Raw genomic sequence first — 7,984 nt, 5'->3', positions numbered from 1 at the left:
TGACGCGCATCCTATCATTGATGTGAAACCTATCGACGTCGTGTGTCCTGCAGCTCTTGGGCGGTTGGGCGCTACGTGTACGTACTGTACATACCCTTGGATCGGAGTGCATATCTTCGTGACGGGTGATCGAGGACCACCCATCCATACCATGTGGCCCCTCGGTTCTCATGGCTAGATAGTTGTACACACTAAGGCCTACTTTGGAAGCAGCTTTCCCCGCGGGGGTCCCGCCGTTTTCCCGGGGCTGAAAACCCACGCGGTAATTTTCCACGCGTCGCGGCTCGAGTCCATTTGGAAGCTCTCTGCACGGGTGTTTCGGCCCCGCGGGAGCCGGGTTTTGACGGGGAAACCTGCCTGGCCTCCGGACATGGGGCGTCGTTCCCTTCCCTTTCCCTCTCGCGACCCTCCGCCTCGACTCTACTCTCCGTCGTCGCCTCGGCTCCTCCGGCCTCGACTTCTCCTCCGTCGCCATCACCTTGCGGCACCAGCATCTACGTCTCCGCAGGTGAGCTCGCTTCCACTTGCATCTCCCTGCACCGGACCCCGTCGACTCGTTCACTCACGCTCGCGAGTCTGCTGCCGCTGCCGCTGCCGCCGGCCACCCCAAGCATTCCCGTGGTCGGCGCCATACCCGGTGGCCGGCGACTAGCAGCGCATCTCTCCCTACGGCCGGCGACTAGCGGCGCATCTCTCTCCCGGCGGCTGGCTACGCATCTCCCAGCGCTCGGCGGCGACGTTCCTCCCGCCGCCGGGTAACATCGACGGCTGTACCTCCACCGCCTCGCTCCTCCACTGCCTTCACTATCGCCATCCGTATCTACAGGTTGGTCCTCCTCCACCTGCATCTCCTTCCCCAACAATAGTTTCTCGGTAGGCTAGGGTTTCACCCGAATTTCCTTGTTTCTTGTAGATCTTGGAGGTACCGATCCGTGAGAGCCAAGACACCGCTTCTGCTACAATTGTCCTGACCGGGAGCAACACGACGCCCCAGAGCTAGAGGTTAGTTCTCCGCCTGCTACTGATTCGTTCGGGTCGGTCATGGATTCATGGGGGTCTCATGTGATACTGTAGTTTTCTGTGTTGTAGCCTCATGTTCAGTGTAGGAGATAGTCAATTTGTTTGTAGATATAGCACTGTCTTTATGGAATCAGTGTTGGATCTGAAGCCTCTCGAGATGCAGCTTGAAGAGTGCGAGATGATCTAGGTTCTGAACATTGTAAGTCTTGGTTTGTTCAGCTGGTGTGCTCGTCTGCTAGATGATGACTAAGATTTTACTTTTTGATCGGAGGTGACTAACTGCACATGATTTCTTTGTTCACTTCAAATAAGCCTGTAAGATGATTAGTCTTCGTTCACCTAAATAATGTTGATGGGTTCTCCAACAATAATTTCCTATTTTTAGAGGAAGCATTAATTTCTTTACTTCTTGTGTAGCGACAGTTATGAAAAGGGGTTGTTTGAGTTTAGTGGATGCACTGAATATAGTTAGCTGCTTGCTACTGCTAGTATGACCAGTACTCTAGATGTATTTAATTTGAGGAAGTTCATACAGGATTATAATTCATATAATGTATTTAATTTGCAAATAAGTATCTTTGATTTTTTTTAGGTTGAAGCTGTACCCTTTTCTCATAAGACCAGACATTCCTTGCCCAGATGGTAATACCATTGAGCTCCCATTGTCAAACTTGGAAAAAGCACCCTGGCCATTGCTGCTTCCAGCTCCTTGCTCAATACCCAAAAACAAATTATTTGGACCTGCTGTCTGCAAACAAATTAAACAAGAAAATCAATACCACAAAGCATTTAGGCAATTAGTCACAACAGTTAAAGAGGGCTACAGATACATACTGAAAGTGGATAATTGTCATTTCCTGGATTTAGCCTTTTATTATCCCAGTCATTGGCCAGCTCCTCTGAGGCCAACCGCTTAGTTCCTAACGCTGAAACAAGCAGAGATTGAGAATGAAGATAAAATAATCTGTTGACATCAATCCTAAAATCAACAGGAGCAGTAACTGTGATGCTACATGAAGGCATTAAGCATAACAAAGAATAACAACAGAGAATGAACAGGCCCTGAATGAAGCATGGATCTAAATTTACAATCACCTTATGCTGATCACAAAATTGAGGAAGCATCACGTTGATGGGTTCTTCAAATTATCCTGTATGAACGTTGTTTGAGTTTAGCGTGAATGCATCACGTGCTTGTAATGTTTAAGTCGGTTTTAGTTTTTTGCAAAGCTGTCACTCATTCACGTTTACATGGTTTAGGCAACAACGTTCAAGCATGAGAATAGCATCTTGTGAACTAGTCTGTTATTTCTTGATGAATCGATATTAGCAGGCTGAGTATTTGACATTATAGAACCAAGTTCACCATGCATCATTCACAGGTTGTCATCAGACACTTTCGAGCTATTGTACAACCTGTAGCGCAAGTAATGTAGGACGAATGGAGCTTACTGGTGTAATATCGATATCGTACGAAAGCCTCGATAGCAAAGCGTTGATGGCACACTGCTCCCTAAATTTGTCAGGGAGCCATCTTCTACGACAGGTTCTGTCAACAAAGCATGCCACGGTAGTAATTTGTTCCAATGCCGTTTGTTTAACAGTTTGACAAATATCATTGTTTATTTAGAGACGTAAGGCGGCTGCAACTATACAATCAATTGTCAAGTTGATACTGGTGTGCTGGTAATAAGTTGGAAGCAGTTCGTCTCTGTATGAATGCATGATAGGTCTTGCCTACTCGGAGCATTTTCAGTCGACAAGTGTCTCGATGAAGTTGATGCAATGGAACTTACTGATGTGGAGAAGGCGTATGCTATGAATATCTTCAAATCTGAGATAGATAGGGAGGTATTCATGAAAATGAAAAACAAAAATGTTCGCTTGATTTGGCTCAAACAGCAGATTAGGTAATAATGCTTAGCTGCCACTGGATTAGTTTACTTTGGTATGTCTTAGCTGCTAATGCTTTTCCTTGTGCTTACTTGTAGTGCTATCTGTAGAGGCAATGTTGGTGGAGGCAATGTTTGAATTGAGAAGAAAAATGCAGCTGCAGTCATTGTATGCAGGTATTTCCATCGTTGTGAGCACAGTATATTGCACTGGTTAGGTCAAATTTTTTTATTAGTGTGAGCCTAGAATTTGTCATTTGTCCTTGCTTATGTTCTCTACAGAACTTGGATTGCTGTTGTCAGGTTAGCTATGTGTTGCTAAATTGAGATTCTATTTTCCTGCTATGAAAGCATAGCTCAGTCCTTGTCAGGTTGTCATGATGATAGCTTTACTGAGACCTTTCCTACAGGGAGGGTTGAGCACACATTGGTAGATTGGTCAGTGTCTGATAACACAATGAACACACTCTAGATCATTAAACTAATTCATGACCTATGTTGTAATACAAGAGCTCCTTGCAAGAGTTTGTTATTACTGGTGTTGTCATCCATTAAGTTATGTTAATTGATGTTAGATTTAGAAGGGATGGCAAGAGATTTTCCTTTATTTTGTTAAAAGAAAGAAAAAACGACAGTAATTAGACAACACTAACACACATAAACCCATGCTGCCCTGAACAGGGACCCAAGAAAACAATAGCGACAGATCAACCACCATAAGAGTCAGGAAAAAAATCACACAATGTGGAGCAGACCTTTTTCTTTGCACAAATGGATCGGATGGAAGTTTCTGGTAAAGTGTTAGACACTATTCAAATCGTAATATTTGGCCAGACCTTTTTTCTGCAAATTTAGCAGTCAATATCTTCTGATGCAATAACGTCAGTGAAAAAAACAGCATTTTGGTTCTCTTGTCCACCAAATTGGACTGATCTTGAGTTTATTTGAATCCCCTATGAATTGTATGAGAGATGCACTGTGGGTCATGTGTACTCCGTCAGATGTCCATAGCTAGCTTATTTGACCAATTGAAGCATGAAACAGGTCCCTATCTGTCTTGTCTTAAGGAATATCTAGTCCAGACCAAGTTATTTCTTTGTTTTTTCCACTTGAGCCACTTCTAATGTAGTCTTAAAGCCCTTGCGAAACATTCTAAATATAAGATGCCCAAACCACTTCTTCCCTTGGGCTTGCAGATCACTGGCCAGCAGCCATTTGATTAGGCAACGACCACCGCTAACCTTATCAGGCTCCTCTCCTTTCAAGAGGATTGCATGTCTGATCCCCTATCTTGAGGGATCTTAAAAATTCACAAGGCATGACTCATATTACACTTTTCAGATGTCGTGTACATAAAATTTGTTCATAGGGATAGATAACCTTGAGCCATATGAAACTGATGACTACACAATTGTACAACAGCTTGCACTTGCCAATGCTGCATGCCATCAGTACTCTTTGTTGCTGGTATTAGGAAATGGTTTTGGTGTGGTTATCTTTCTGCACTTTGTACAAAAAAAAATTCTTAGCCTGAACTGATAGCTAGCTGTAAACATGGTGATAACATGCTTCTTTTACCTATATGCTCTGTATTTTGACCTTATACTGTAGGGCCTCACAAGAGTTCTTTTTTTTTGTGTGTTAACTGCAGAGAGTTTGGTGGAGGCAATGCATGATTTGAGACAAGAGAAGTGTGGTCAATTTTGGTAGTGCATGTTGGACATTTCAGGCTTCTATGTATCGGATCAGTTTGGTAGTGGGTTGAATTTGGCACTTGAATTAAATTTTCTATCTATTGGACTGTCAAATAATTTTGGTCTTGTGATTTTCCATGCATTATGATCATGAAAATGATGTGGTTGGTATTGATCTTTGGTGATTTCATTATATTATTTAAGAAATTCAGATTTTTCTTGATTTTTCAAGACACTGTTTTCAATTTTGTTGCCATACTTTGGCAGAAGTACTAGTACTTTGGTAGAAGTGCTGCTGTTTTCCCACTGTTGCCAAAGGAAGACGTGGAAAGTTCCCCCACTGTGGTTACCAGCCCTGGGAAGAGGCGGGAAGAAGAAGTCCCAAAAAAATCCACGTCAGGGTAATCATCCCTGGGCTAATTGGCCCCTGCTGCCAAAGTAAGCCTAAGGGGGTGTTTAGGTTCCTATGGACTAAAGCATTTTGGACTAAAATCTGCATTTTAGTTGGACTAAACAGTCAAACACTTAGGCTAAAAGTGGACTAAAATCCTTTAGTCCTTTAGTCTACAAAACTAGACTAAAATGGACTAAAAGGTGCTGGGGACACCCATTCCTCTTATTTATTGACATATCTCTTCACTTTAGTCCATTTTAGTTCAAAGAACCAAACACCACTTTAATCCACTTTTAATTTATGGACTAAAGTGGACTAAAACTTTTAGTCCATGGACTAAACAACCAAGAGGGCCTAACACGGTAATTATATTAGTATACTAGTAATCTATGGCTCCATTTAAAATATTTTCATAAAATTCTTACTGAAATTTTCAACAATGTCTTGTTTTAATAGCTGATGGGTCCTCGTATTAATAGCACCTCTAAAGTTTTACTTTGGACACGTAGCAACGACAACCCAGACCACAGACAGAAAAAGATCCAAGCGCCTCACAGGCCCATGAGATTGAAGTCTATTTCAAAAGAGAAAATTCCTTATTTAGCACCACGAAATGATGCAATTCCTTATTTAGCATAGATAAATAAAAGTTCTTCTAAAATAGCACTGACTTTTATTATTAGATCTGACCACTAAGCCGTTAACTTGATGGGGAAAAGACTGTTTTGCCCCTATATTTTTCATGTGTAACACCAACAGCACATTAAAGTGATTTTTTAACAGTGCTATTTTTTTGACATGGAACATATTTTGCCAGTACATTTTTTTTACATTGAACAATTTTTGCAGTACCATTTCTCTGCACATATTATTTATGAAGTGTCATTTTTTTACATTGAACATATTTTGGCAGGTACATTTTTTAACATTGAACAATTTTTGCAGTACCATTTCTCTGCATAGATTATATATGAACTATGAAAGCATGATATTTTGGACAATGTGCTACACATGAAAAACAAGGGCAAGCGGTCTTTTTTCCTTCCAAGTTAACGGTGTTAGATCTTGACTCTACAGTTGAAACAAATTGAGTGACCGGGATAGATAGAACATCGAGAAGGGAACTACTTATTATAACGTTTAAATAGACAACCATGGAGAGGTCGAACCTAGAAGAAACTATGCGGTCTTCTATTAAGAAAAGAATATGCACCCACATATCCAGTCTAATCAACTGAGCAACTCTCACTTCCTACTCGGTAATGAAGAAATTAATACCATGATGGTTTCCTGCTCCGCAGCTCCTCTTTCTTCTAGGAAACTAGGTAACGCGGCTCGCGCGATGCTGCAGACACACAAAACATAAATGAAAAAATAATTATTGCAAAAAATATATCATGAAGCACCGATAAAACTCATGGTGAATAGAAACACAAAGGTAAGACGATATCCATTAGGCTAAAACTATGATAGGTGAAAATATATTGTAACTTGTGCATGAGTGGAGGTTTATTCGACTGCCATTAGAATGATGGATCTCAATACAACCATTGACTATTGTTGCAAAAATAGCAATTGACACAATAGTAATTGTTACTTATAACATCACTTTTTTTTTGGGGGGGGGGGGGGGGGGAGCTTATGGCATCCCTTCTAGTGCTAGGGAATTTATGGACATAATTATGCATAGGAAACCTTAATCATTTCAAAATTAAAACATAATAAATGCCTTAATATCAGGATGTGCTTTTTTTGCGGGATCCGAGACCATAGCAAAAACATGTGACTTTTATTTCTCAAAATCACTTTTCTCATGTTTGGTTTGTGCTAGTTTGAGTTTAGTTTATAATGGGACCCACACATTAAAATGGTTCCGGTCAATACTTCAAAGTTCAGAAAATGGCATCATTGGGATGGAGGGGTTTCACGCCGACAGATTGTGAGCATCAACTTGCGTTGATGACTCTAAGACAATGAGACCCTGGAATTTGGAGAGATGCTTGTTGGCTAATCGAAGAACATAGAGAGGCTTTAAACATGGAATCTAATGTCTAGATAGTTGATCGAGGTTATGCAGGTCATGTCATTGCTTAGGAATAAGCAACATTTTGTAGGGGCGAAAATGCAACACTTGTAATGAAGAAGGTATTGAGTGCTTTTAACTGTGAAGTGGTCCAACTATCCATGGACCCAGGTGGAAGACCAACAATGTCTATGAGTTCCAAGAGTCTAAACGGTGAGAAGAAGAAAATAGAAAGGGAAAAAAGAGGTCATATTCGTCCTCCTATTCTGAGATCTGCAAAGCTCGATCCACTCATGTTTCGTTGTTGATCTCATCGGTGGCTAAGGGTGGTGAAAGAGTGTCTGACGTATGATTCCCACGACTGATAGGAGCTAATAATATGAAAAGTATAGGCGGTGTTACAAGTGTCCTCTCACCCACAAAACTGAGATAAATCTATTATTTTTGTCTTAACACAAGATGATTTCACGTAAAATAGAAATATATTAAGACCCTGTTTGGCAAGGCTTCTCCACCGGCTTCAGGAGCCGTTTTCTACCAAACGGGGTAAAGTAAACTAGCTTCACTTGTGAAGCCCATAAAAACATGCTCTCACAGCGATTTGGGGTGGGATTGAGCAAAAAAAAAAAGTAGCTTCTCCCAGCTCCTCCTCCAGGCCCCTAAAAACATGCTCTTATAGGAAACCCATTTTGCCAAACGATTTACCAAAACCGCTTCAGCTCCACCGGTAGAACTGTTCGTGGAGCTGAAGCCATCACTAGTGAAGTGAAGCCTTGCCAAAACAGGGTCTAGTTATGTCAATTATACTATGTAAACGCGTGCTTGAGTTCACTTGGAGTTTTTTTTTTTTCGAGACGAGTTGACTCGGAAGTTTTTTTTTTTTTTTTTTTTTTTTTTTTGTTACTTGGAGGGCTATGCACGTGGCTATGTCATAGAAACTCCTCTCGCCCACCAGCGGCCT

General features: G+C 41.4%; 1 long non-coding RNA gene across 1 annotated transcript; it reads left to right on the top strand.

Moving 5' to 3' along the window:
- Positions 1 to 2,435: 2,435 nt before the first annotated feature.
- LOC136452285 (uncharacterized) lies at positions 2,436 to 3,989 on the top strand. The gene is made up of 3 exons (XR_010758797.1): positions 2,436 to 2,566; positions 2,651 to 2,930; positions 3,012 to 3,989. It is a non-coding gene; the product is annotated as an uncharacterized lncRNA (long non-coding RNA).
- The last annotated feature ends 3,995 nt before the right edge of the window (positions 3,990 to 7,984 follow it).

Source organism: Miscanthus floridulus, chromosome 5 (assembly GCF_019320115.1).
Source record: "Miscanthus floridulus cultivar M001 chromosome 5, ASM1932011v1, whole genome shotgun sequence".
In the NCBI taxonomy this organism is placed as follows: Eukaryota; Viridiplantae; Streptophyta; class Magnoliopsida; order Poales; family Poaceae; genus Miscanthus; species Miscanthus floridulus.
The sequence above is the reverse complement of the archived record's forward strand: the minus strand, read 5'-3'. Positions and strand labels throughout refer to the sequence as shown.